Source organism: Clinocottus analis, unplaced genomic scaffold (assembly GCF_023055335.1).
Source record: "Clinocottus analis isolate CAN_PGR_092001 unplaced genomic scaffold, fCliAna1.0.p SCAF_7, whole genome shotgun sequence".
NCBI lineage: Eukaryota > Metazoa > Chordata > Actinopteri > Perciformes > Cottidae > Clinocottus > Clinocottus analis.
The window spans coordinates 21038708-21051478 of record NW_027176229.1 but is presented as its reverse complement, the minus strand read 5'-3'; the positions used below and the strand labels follow the sequence as shown (position 1 = coordinate 21051478).

Sequence of the window (12771 nt, the reverse complement as noted above, 5' to 3'; positions counted from 1 at the left end):
ATGAAGTGAATAAATGTCTACGTTCGCGCTGAAAACTGGGACCATTTCGGTAGCGGCTGTCAGGACGCTGCGTGACCAAACTGGGATGTCTGGTCCACCGTATGTGTGGTTATGTGTGGTGGCTTTAACACAAGGACTGAAAACAGGGGACAAAGCCAGTCTGGCTCTGTGCAAAAGTAACACAATCTACCTAACACCTCCAAAGGATCACTCGTTTCTTTCTTTTTTAACTTGAAACAAAAACAGAGGTGTAAAAATGACACCTTGTGGTTTTATGAGGAAAAGAACACGGCAACTTCCTGAAGTTCCTCCTGCCAGCAATAAAAGAAAAAGCCCCGTAAAACCACATGACTTTTTTACATGATTTTGGAGGTTTTGTACGGATTAAACACCTTGAGACCGAGCCAAGCTAGCTGTTGTTTTACTTGCGTGAAGCTAACCAACTGCTAGCTACAAATTGTGCTATCCCTTTAACATTTGTTATGTTTTTTATGTCTTTAGGCCGCTCAAAACACACGGATAAGCATTGTCATCTTCACTAAACCAAAAACCGCAGTGTTTCCTTGGTTTTGCATGTTCAACCACCCCTCGTGACCCTTTTCCCCCGAGGCTCCTGTGAGGGTGTCACACTTCCTGGATTGCTAAAGCCTTCCCAGTAAATGTAATCCAGGCCGCAGTTGCACTTCCTCCTGTTCCTCCAGCAAATTAAAAACACTGAAACGTCTCCCATCGGCGATAGGGTTACCCTCCCGCCTGTCTACCTGCCTGCTCGTCTCCATCGGGCTCAGACTGTCACACATCTAATCAGTCCAACTGACTATCCCCAGCAGTCCCCCTGTGCTGAGTGTGTGTGTGTGTGTCTGCGCGTGTGTGTGTGTGTGATGTGAGTGGGCCTTTGTGAGGCCTCCACTCAGCAATGTGATGATAAGTACTCCCAGCCCAGCGCTCCGCATGAGCTGACGGACAGACAGGCCGAGAACACTGGGGGCCTTGTGGTTGGCCGTGTGCGCGTGTGTGTGTTTGCGCGTGTGTGTGTGTGTCTTGTGGTGAAAAGAGGCAAAGGGCTAGACAGCGACTGGGGAGTGTGGGTGTGTCTGTGTGTAGTGTGTAGTGTGTAGTGTGAGTGTGGTGCGTGAGCCTTGAGTGTGTTTCGTTTTTTTTTTCTTCCTTTTTCTTTCACCAGCCACCAGGCCATGCCACATGGCTGCAATTTGTTCATTAGCTATGTAATAAATGTACACACACACACACAGGTAATATTGTTCTGATTTCTGCCTGATTGGATTCTGCAATAGAGGACCCTCGGGGGAATCACTTGTAGTCTGCCAGCCGCTGTGACCAGGAGAGGACTAATTTCCTAACAAGGTTTGAGGCCCACTCTGAGGAGAAGCCTGTATTTTTCTATTTGCTTTGAGGACCGCCGAGAATACAAGCTAAAGCTAACGTTGCTTGTGTAAGGTTTCGGATATTAGTGACCAATATCCGAGACCCGAGGCGGTTTTGATTGCTTTGATTGCTTTCACGAGGCCGAACGCGAGAGGGTCCGGCCGGCCCTGCCGCGTCTCGTGTTTTGTGTGCCAGAACGACTTCAGGTCATTGTGAGGATTTAAGTCACCTGGAAGTAATTAATATTCACCCAGGGCCAATTACACGCAATCTATCATCATCATCGGTGTGTCAGATGAGCTATAGGGATGCTTGTTACAAATTACCTGCTGTCTCGGATATCCGCCGCTGCCTGTTTGAGCCGAGCGAGTCCCCGGCAGCTTTAGGGCGGCCTAATAAAACGTTTGAATCACGAGATCCCTGCCGACAGATCATTTGAACAAAACGTCTCCTTTTTTTTTTTTTTTTTTCGGCTGTGGAGGAAATCCAGAAACATGGATAGGTAGACTAAATCTGTCTGTCTGTGTTCGGCCCGGCGCGTGGAAACCAGCGGCAGTGGCTCCGTAGAAAGAAACTGCTTGTATCCACATTCAGCGAAGCTTATAGCCTCTGGGAGAGTGTGACTGCTGCACTGCCATGAGCATACAGATCACCTTACACACGGGCTTTTCCTCTGCTTTGATGACTGATGCACACACACACACACGCGCAGCCATGCACACCTGCTTCCACAGATACTCAGGAGCATTAACCTGCCAGATTTGCACACACACACACACACACACAGACGCTCCCCCCCCCCCACCTGGATTAATTCACCTGCTGCACCTGAGAATGCGACCCCTATGATGTCACCTGCAGTCCCGCCACTTCAAAAGACACAAAAGCCCCCCCCCCCCTCCTCACTCCATGCCAGAGGCACCAAAAAAATTAAAAGAAAAGAAGCAAATGCCCCCTATCACTTCTTCCTTTGTCCTCTCTGTCCCCTAATGGTCGTTCCCTTCGCAGTAAGTCCATCCAGGGTGAAGGCAGAATTACACAGTGCACTCTACAATCAGGTACTCTTGGGTTTCTGCCCATTGGCACTCGCTGTGTGCACCGCCGCTACAATGACAAGCTCTCTTTATTCCTCTAACATGAAAGAAACTGCCCCCCCCCCCGCCTCCTCACGCGTGTGAATCTGCGAGCACTTACATGCGCCTTTTGTGTGCGTGTATGAGTGAGTTTATGCATAATTGTGTGCGCTGGCGTTTGAGGGAAAGCAGCCCGTGTGTCCTGAGAATCCCGTGATGCCGGTTTTGCCCTCTCTCTCTCTCTCTCTCTCTCTCTCGCTCTCTCCGAAAGCTCCCGTTGGAAATGCTCACAAGCGGAGTACGATGTGATGAGACGGGGGGGGCGATAATACAACCGCCGCATTAGTGCATGGTTCGCCATTAAGAGACCCAAATGAGATTATGAGGTCATATGGGAGGCACAAAGCCTACAGCCAAAACAACAAGCCCCCTTCTCTGAAAGTAGCAGCGTGTGTTCAGTATTCCCTTCTGCACAGAGCGGGTGTGGGAGGAGGGAGGGGGTCTAAATGGGAAGGGAAAGAGAAAGATAACAGGCCAGGGAAAGGAAGAAAGACGGGTGGATAAACACAGAGAGACCCGGGCTTGATGGAAAAAAAGGTATCCCCCCGCCTCGGTGAATTTCCATAGTGGTTTTATTTCCCCAGTAATCCATCATTGAATAACGCATGAATTCAGCATGATTTGCCATCAACACCTCCAACTGAGCATGAAACAGGAGGCCCCGGCCCATCTTCCATCTCGGCTCAGTGGAGGGCTCCCTCCCATTGTGGAGCAAGGTGAAACAAACGGGCGCTGTGACCCCCCCCAACGGGTTCACGTGGACGGATGCCCCCCACCCCCACCCCCACCTCCACCTCCACCTCCACCCTGTGAAAATGTGATTCTGCTTTCCCTTTTTTTTAGGCGAGGAAGACTAGAACGAGATGAGCGCATGGTGGACCGGGGGTTGGGAGGGGAGATGAAGGGTTCGCTGCTGATTCTACAAAAAAAATGGAATCCATTTTGGTTCTCGAAGCGCACTCCTCCACGCCGCGAGGACCCCGACGCTCGACGCGTTGCTCTTTCGCTCACTTCCCCTCTTCCCCTCTGCGCCGCTCCGTTGCAATTGTGCTGCCTTTTTTCCTCTCGCCGCTCTGCTTGTATCGTTTCCTCCTCTCCTCCACAGTCACACCTCTTTCCTATCCTTTCCTTTCCACTTCCCTTCCTCCTCCTCCTCCTCCTCCTCCTCCTCCTCTTCACTTCTCCTCTTCTCTCCAGGCAGCCCGGCACCCCAACACCGTCTCAGGTCCTGAAACTATGGCAACAGAATGAGAGAGCAAGCGCTCTCTATGATTAATAGATGAGAGATGCGGTGCCAATCGCCGGGGCCCGGGGAGGAGGGACAGATGCACTCGAACAACGGCGCGCAAAAAAAAAAAAAACACGCACGGAGAGCGAACGCACAGGCGTCGTACGCGCATCCGAACGACCCCGACACATGGCCGCCCTCCAAGGCTCTGTGGTACAGTTATGCAGAAAATGGGTGATGATGGCGTCTGCAGAGTTCTAGGGCTATGAGAGAAGAAGAAGGGTCAGAGTTCACCTGACGACGCACCTCCTTATGAGCTTCCAACCAGCGACCCCTGCACAGAAATAGCCGCGGCCTCAGCGGCCGGATGCTCGGCCTTAATGAGTCTTAACGGACTCTCTCTCTCTCTCTCTCTCTCTCTCTCTCTCTCTCTCTCTCTCTCTCTCTCTCTGTCTCTTTCTTTCTCTCTCTCTCTCTCCGTGACTCGACAGCGGGACGGCAGCCAGGACGTCGTGTGTTTTAATGGCGCGATTGACATCATCCGATCCGATATCGCACAAGACCCGGGCCCTTTTTCAAGGCCGGCCATCCATCCATCCATCCATCCATCCATCCATCCATCCATCCATCCATCCATCCATCCATCCATCCATCTCCCGGGGCAATCGCACATCAAGTGCTGCTGCTTTCGGATTAAACCCCCCCCCCTCCCCTCAGCAAATGCTTTTCCTTCCCACTCCATTTGAGTAATGACAGACGACCGAACCCAGCTGTGACAGAGGTATTACCGCGTGTTACTGACGCATGTGCCGAGTGTTCACGATGTAAACCCGACCAGAGAAGAAAGAAACTCCCCGAGGAGAAACCTGGTGAAGGATTTTTGAATGTTGCTCATTGTTTGTTGTTGTTTTTTTGGCAAGTTCGGCCAATCCTGGACGACCTTCTCGATGGGCTGGCTATCACTTTCTGATTCACTCCCATCTCCAACAACAAAGCTTTGCCAAGGACACGACAGCCAAAAACACCAACAGACTCTCCCGCCAATTCCACCGCTGACTGGCGGTGGAAGAAGAAGAAAAAAAAATAGGCCTTTCGCCTGGTTCCCTGGTGCCCTTCGGCTTTCTTGGCGTCGACAACGCGCTCAATCAATTATGCTAATGTAACGAGTATGAGGAGTGTTTAACACATGGACGGTTAAACCCAATGGATGCGCAGTGGAGTCATTCATAAGGGAGCCGGAAGGGGTTAAGACAAAGTGAGGAAGCAGCCAGTTAGAACAACACAGTGAGACTTCGGAGAGTGTAGCGCTGTGTGTGTCTGTGTGTGTGTGTGTGTGAGAGAGAGTAATAAGACAAGAGAAAGCATCCAACGACACTCTGAAGCAAGTGATCAGCGAGTGATTACGTTTTCAATGAGCCGTGCTGTGAATGAATGGAGCGCCCCGGCCCAAACTGCGCGGTGAGATATATATTAGGTCTCCGCAGCACACTGTGAGTCGCATTCATCGCCACCTACAAACAGAGACGATATGTTCCAACTTAACTAGAGAGGATGTGCGGTTGAGCGAATCAAATAAGCTGCCGGCTCGCATACATAAACAAAGCAGATAGGAATCTAGACGTAGGTCTGCCATCTCCTCCGGGCCTCTGTTGATATCGTGAGGGTCGTTTTCCTTCGAACAAACCAGAGGCATTTATCAAATAATGGAGAAAATTATTCCAAAAACCAAGAGAGAGAGAGAGAGAAAGAGATGAGAGGGAGACGGAGCAGCGAAAGGTTAAGTCAAACGTTTATACGAAAGAGGGGGGGGGGTTGCGTAATTTGTTACAGCACGTTGGTTTATCTCCCCGTTTCTTTTTTTTTCCACCTCCTGAATCACAACCGACTCCCACTGAATCTGAAAAAAAAAACAGAAAGAAAGAAAGAGAGAGAGAGAGACAACTTTCTGCGCGGCTAAAATCAGCAACTGCGCCACGTAACACGTGTGACGGACAGCTCCGGGAGGATGCCAGAAGGTCTTTGATTACGCTGCCCCCCCCCCCCCCCCCTCCCTCCTCCTCCCCGCTACAACACATAGGGTTGTTTTTTTTTTCATTGAAATGTGCCATTGTTCCACGACGAGAGCATGTTGCTCGTGTAATTAAGCAAAGAGGCCGTGCAATTGATGCAGCTGCAATTTAGAGAAGATGTGGAAATCAGGAAAAACCAAAATGGGTTAAGCGTCCATGAATCACATCCGGATGAGTGCAGGGTTTGATGGTTTCTCGCACTCTAATTGTTAATACAAAACACAGCCCACACACCGAGGACGTGCATCAATAAAACATGGCTTTTTTCAAAATAAAATATGCATAAATACATGCACTGTTGAATGCTGGGTATTGACACTGTCTGAATGAGGACCGGTGGTTAACAGCAGCTGATAATAGAGGGTCAATTCATTTATCAATTATTCAAACCCACTGTACTCCTGCTGCATCTGTCCTTAACTGGCAAGCAGACTCTCCCTCCCTCCCTCCCTCCCTCTCTCTCACACACACACATACGGTGTGACAAATCCACATCAGTCACACACTATGCCAACCCCATCGCTATTGTTAGGGGATCGGCGGATCAAATGCTCCACGGAGCATTGCTCCAAATACAAGCAACAACAGTGGTGGCTGTGATCTATTCTGCCTCTCCAGGAGGAGAGCAGGCGGGCCGCTGTGACAAAGGTAATCACGCCGTAATGCATGCATCAGCACCGCAACAGGCCCAACGCATAGCGGGTTAATAGCGGGATTAGCGCGGCAGGTTTGTGTCCTTTTATATATAAAAAAAAAACTGATCTGCAGCCCTTGTGCAACGTCTTTCAAAATTGCCTCCAGGACATCTGAATGCCTCGAGGCTGACGCTGTAGGACGAGCAGAGGTAACGCGTTCAAACATTCTGCTGGTTCGCGTTTAAGATGCGAGCGTAACACCCGGCGCAGCGTGCAGCGACGCCGACTGCAAACAAAACACAAACACAAACACGAGGTCACAGATGGAATCAAATATGCAACAACGCAGGAGCAGCAACGACTTCCAGAGATATCAGGACAAAGAAAACAGATGAAATGCAACACCCTTTCGTCTTGGAGCTGGCACGAAAACCTTTCTCTCTCGCTCTTTATTGGACTATTTCTTTATATATTTAAAAGGCTGACACTGGAATCATGTTTCCCAAACACTGTGTGCTGCTGAGAATCAGCTTGCTGTGACCATTTAATACTCCTTAATACACCATCACCCTTGATAATCTATAACCTACATTTACAGTTGCTGAATCCTTTTTCTTTTCCCAGAGGGAAGGTGATTTCATGCTAGGAGAGGAGAGAGCAGAGGAGAGAGACCAGGGAGTGACATGGGTGTTGGCAGTGAGGCTGATGGAGGTGGTTTGTGAGGCCTCTATCTCCTCTCCCAGCTTGTTAAAGAAATAATGTGCAGCAGCACTTCATTTAATGGCAAATCCACTTCCAAGGCCGCTGCAGTTTGGTCTCCTGGCCGGACTTACAAACATCTGATTGATCTTTTTTTTGCACCAGAGTAATCGTGGCCCCCTCCGCCTCCTGGTGGCTCCAAATCCCTGAACAACACCCAAGACGTGTGTGTGCGAGCTTGTCCATGTGTGTGTGTGTGTGTGTGTGTGCGTGTGTGTGCGTGCGTGTGTGTGTGAGAGAGAGAGAAAGTCTCATCCGGTAGAGCAACTCATTTAAGTACAAAACAATTCATTAAAATAAAATCAGCGTGTCAAATTAGAAATCAATTCACACCAAATCTCTGCTGCTCAAATTGTTTTTTTGGTGTGTGTGTGTGTGTGTGTGTGTGTGTGTGTGTGTGTGTGTGTGTGTTTACAGGAAGAGAGATTGCAAACACCGGCTGCATCATTACTGTGTTGAATGGCCGCTCTAATTCTGAATTTCCAATCATGTTGAGAATAAATGGCAAATGAAAATCCCATCATGCACTGTGCAATCACGCAGCCAGTGTTCCCATAACCACAGCGCAATTCTTCATGTGTATTGTTCCGCCTTCAACTGGTAGTTTCGCGGCTGTATTGCACCTTTTGGAATCTACGATGCTGGAAGAGGACGAGAGGGGAGGGGGGGGGGCAGGTCGGTGGAAGCAGCACCGAGCACCGGGGACCAGGTCGGTCCGAGTCCCGCAAGTTCCCCGCGGGCTCCATTAGATGTCTCCCATTCCTATCGCTACACGGAATGATGCTGACATTGTTTTTTTTTGTGTGTTGCTTGCGTTTGGACTCGATGAGATCCGCATGAAGGTCCTCTGAGACTGATACTTCTTTATTGCACACATGGGTAAACAGCATAAGAGGGATTACGCACCGAATTGTGCTCTGTTTACATCGGCTCAATGTGTTTTCTTCCTACAGGGACGCGTCGCGGTTCTCGTTTGGGTTGGATAACAGTCACTTTCACTGTTCTAACAACTTCATTCTTCTTTGTTTTATTCAAACGCTATAATAAACACCCTAAATGTGAAAAAGTAGCCCCGAGAAAGATGGGTGCACTTGTCTCCCGGCAGCCTGGCCGCACAGACGACGAGTCGCAGCGCCGCCGCTGCTGCCGGGGGGAAAGACTGGCGCAGGCTACAAAGCGCACCTAAAGTTTGGGAATAAACAAAGACAAGCTTACCTTCAGCTCATGAATGGATGTGTCTCGGAGGGGTTTCACAGCTCGGTCCGTTAGTAATCCATGAGGTAGGGCTCTCAAAAGCAGTTCAGACGAGGCTCGCTTCGGAATAACAACACGAGCGCTACTTTTTCTCATGCGCTTCTTTTTGTTACATGCCGCGCTCGAATCGCACCTCTTCAAATCGGAATATCCATCGGAAATCCACGCTGGAGAGAAAGAGGGAGGAAGACGAAGAAGAAGAAGAAGAAAAAACGACGTTTAAACTCCCCTCTGGTGGACTGAGCGAACCGGGTGTCCCAGAACTAGCTACGGATCTGAATGCGGTCCCTTCCACAAAAGCCGACGTTCATCCTATTTGGAGATGAAGCTTCTTACCACAGACTGGAGCGGAGCGCAGCGATCCCAGCTGTCACCCACCAGCTACACACACACACTCACACACACACACACACTCACACATGCATACACAGGGAGGAGCTACGTCCTTGGAACGGGAGGTATTGTGTCAATGGGTGCCAGTTTATGGACAACTGTATTTCTATTTTTACGCAGCGGCATTTCGTAAGAATGCGCGTTGGAGAAGAAGAAATAGTAATAACTAGATATAGTTAAGACACGGCATTCAAATAATTATTATATGGATGTTAAGGTTAGTTAGAAACCCGGTCTGCTGGCTCCATGTGCGAGCTGTCAATGGTGATTTGGAAAGACACAATAAAGATGCAGGTGTGTGTTTTCCTGGTGAGGTTTTTTGTGCACAGCCGATGCGAATCGGAATGTGATCAGGTTCAAAGCCCCTCTTCTTGTCTATTCTCTCTGGTCTCTGGACATGCCCTTTCTTCCCCGGTGGTCCCATTCGTGGTCTCAGGCTGACGCGCGCGTGCACGCGCACTCACACAGAAACACGTGCATCGCAGTCATTTCTAACAAATGGGCCCTTTTTGCTTTTGACTTGGCCCTGATCTCACTGCCGGGGCCACCAGGTGAAGTCTGAAAAACAACTGAAAAGAAAGGGGGAAAAAGTTGTTTTCTGGTACATTTAGGCTTCAATCTGATGTCAGGGAGGCAGGCTCCACACGCACACACACACACACACACACACACACAGACACACACACACACACACACACACACACACACACACACACACACACGCACACACACACACACACACACACCCCTTAGCCTTAATAAGAAGCCAAAATCAACATCAATTTGTCAAAAAAAAACTGCAAGCCCGCCACAATGCAACAAACATACCTCCAGAAGAAGTGTGTGCGTGCGTTTGTGTGTGTGTGTGTGTGTGTGTGAGAGAGAGAGAGAGAGAGAGAGAGAGAGCGAGAGGGGGAGGCTATCATTGTATATTAGCAGGCCACCCGAAAGCAGCAGTGTGTGTGTGTTTGTGTGAGAGAGAGAGAGAGAAAGAGAGAGAGTAAGAGAGAAAGAGAGAGAGCGAGAAAGAGGGAGGCTTTGGCCTGATCATTGTATATTAGCAGGCCACCTGAAAGTGTGTGTGTGTGTGTGTGTGTGTGTGTGTGCATGTGGAGCCTGCCTCCCTGACATCAGACATCAGATTGAAGCCTAAATGTACCATAAAACATGTTTTTTTCTGTGTAATGTGTACAGTGTGTACAATGTGTGTAATGCGTGTAATTGCGCTGCTGAGTATCGGGCTCTATTACCGTCTTGTTACTGCAGCAGCTCCTCGCGCTGTCTCCACAGGCCCAGTGCCAAACACTAGACACTCCTGTCCTTTAATGCAAACTAATGCGCCCGTGCCTGCCAGCCCGTGTCCCTCATCTGATATCATTTCCTTTGCCATAAAGGGGCCGAAACTCACTTAGCGGCGTGCAGTAGCGGCGAGGCCCCGCGCGTCACGGGCTGATTTGCATTCCCGTTTGTGTGGTTTGTTTAAGAAATGCCTCGTTATAAACAGGCCAGATCAGATGTGGCGGCGGCGGCGGCTTCGGCGGGAAAACACAAAACACAACCCCGACAATTAAGTGCGTTCACATATTCATAACGGTTCATCTTACTGGTTAATGTGCTCGCTGGCTCGTCTCCAGTTCATTCAGATGCCGTGTGTGTGAGCTGCACGTGTGCTGACGACACATGCAGGTGAAGCATCACAGGTACTGTACATGAAGCCAGACGGTGGAGCATTTTGATCTGCTCCATCAATACAAAAGCTGCAACCAAAACAAAACGCCTGTAGTTCACACACTCTAACTCTCTAATCTCTGTCTCTCTCTCTCCCTCTCACACACACTTTGAAGTGGAAGAGTTGCTAAGTGTGGGAGGCGGTTAGGGTGTAATTCGGGCTCAATAACGTCAGGATTCACACACCAGTTAGTTTGAACTCTGGAAATATGCTCGTGTCAGAGCTTATCTCGCTTAACTCGCTAAAGTCGACCCGGGTGAATTAGAACTCTGTGTGTGTGTGTGTGTGTGTGTGCGTCAGACCCAGGACTGGGACAGACAGCAGGCCCACACCAGCGTGTGTGTGTGTGTGTGTGTGTGTCTACGCAGCTCATCCACACCCGGGCATTTTGTATTTTTTCTTCTTTAACAGACTTCAGCCGCTCTCTTCTCCCCTCCGACGCCTTCTCCGTGTCACCGTCGTCTTCCGCTCATTTCGCTGGCCCGCGGCACTTCCCACAGCTAATTCACACCCTCGTGCCGGCCCGAGAAGGTACTAAAAGGAACGACGCCCACCTTCCTTGAGACAAGTGCTCGCTGCGTAGCGTTGAAACCTCCAGAACAACATGCATTCATTTCCTGTGACTCTGACACATCACCCCCTCTCTCTCCATGATGAAAAGCTGTCACACCGTACGAGTGGTTGGAGGAATACTCAGATCTTTTACTGCGAAAGTACCAATACATTCATGTGAAACGACTTTATGACAAGTAAACGTCCTGTATTAAAGCTAATAGTGCTTAAACCTTTAAAAGAGCACATCTGGCTCAGGCCCCATGCTCCATAAAAATGCCCCAAAAACAAATAATGTATCTCCACAACGACACGGTCTATTGAATCATATTGGTATCGTAATGAAGGTAATACTTGTCTTCAGGGGTTATCCATGTATACAGTGTGTTTCAGGTTCAGGGTAAGCGAAGATGGAACGCAGCATAAATGTAAGATTGAATTTCCGCGTCACAAAATTGGACATTTCCCGCGCGAACGTCCCAGTCGCAGTCCAACACGTCGCGTAACATCTGAGCGTTAGCCGTGAACAGACCGGCGCTAATAAAGACAAGCAGGGCCAAGTTGGAGAGCTTTTGGTGGAGGAAACGCTAACGCAGAACCATCAAATTGTCCATTTGGGTATGCCATCTGTGCCATTTAAAGCATTCTCTTGTGAATGTAAAAAGCATTTCATTCCATGTCGGTATTAATTCCATCGAAATGCAATTTTTTTCAACCATATTTCAATACATTTTTCCATCCATTGGTCTGTGATGTGGATAGCTCTGGACTGCATTGAAGCCATTAAACTGAAAGTTTACCCCCCACAGTGCGTGGGATAAGCCAGTTAAATGTCAATAACATGTTATATCTACTTGGTTTTTCTTGTTGCATCTCTCTCCCTCTCTCCCAGGAGTCGGGGAGACCTTTAGCGTGTCCTCGTCCCCCTCGTTGTTAAAACAGGAACCTTTGCAAAGGTTAAGCTACGTGACAAACTTTACTTGACTTATTTCCACTTCAAACCTCGATCTCCTCTTTCCTAAACCTCACAAACCAGTTTTGGGTCGACTGAACCTAAATTTGTTCCGCAGTATAGCGGCTCGTAATTGAAACGCATTACGAGAGGTCGTGGGCATTTCTGTGCGATGGCGTCGGCTGGAAGGGAAAGTGGAAACGTAGAAATGCGGTCCCCGGCCTCCTCTATACTGCAGGAGCATACTATTGACCCAATGAGACACAAGTCAACTCAATACACGCTCACAATCCCCGGTGCACATCTGACTTGTGCAGGCCCTTGTGCGGGCGGTGGGACTGCCGGAGTCACAGGTGTGTCGCTGTGCTTTTAGATCACATGTTCGACACCTGCCGAGCCGCGGTTTTATTTTTTTTTTGAACAGTTGGATCAATGCAGGAGCATCATCTCGTGCCACAGCCAGAGACCTAATGGCCGCCGCTCACCTGGGGATCTCGCAGGCGGCCGAGAAAGGAACAGAGTCCACTTACAGAGGTAACTGCCATTGTGCTGCTGGAGCCGGCACTGAATCTGTAGCTCTCCTTTCTCTACTTTAATGAGCTCTGCAGCTCGTTTACTCCCCCCCTCCCCCCTCCAAAAGGGCGAAAGTGGGAAAGTGTAAACATGTACTTTCATCGAGAG

The 12771-nt window shown here is 49.3% G+C and overlaps 1 protein-coding gene across 2 annotated transcripts in view; it reads right to left on the bottom strand.

The window, feature by feature from the left end:
* The window catches only part of sema6a (sema domain, transmembrane domain (TM), and cytoplasmic domain, (semaphorin) 6A), a 100918-nt gene extending 92085 nt beyond the window's left edge, over positions 1-8833 (bottom strand). For both annotated transcript variants that reach the window (XM_068604431.1, XM_068604432.1), the window contains exon 1: positions 8426-8833. The gene's annotated coding sequence lies outside the window, so the exon portion shown is untranslated. The remainder of the gene's footprint in view (positions 1-8425) is intronic.
* Between the last annotated feature and the right edge of the window lie 3938 nt (positions 8834-12771).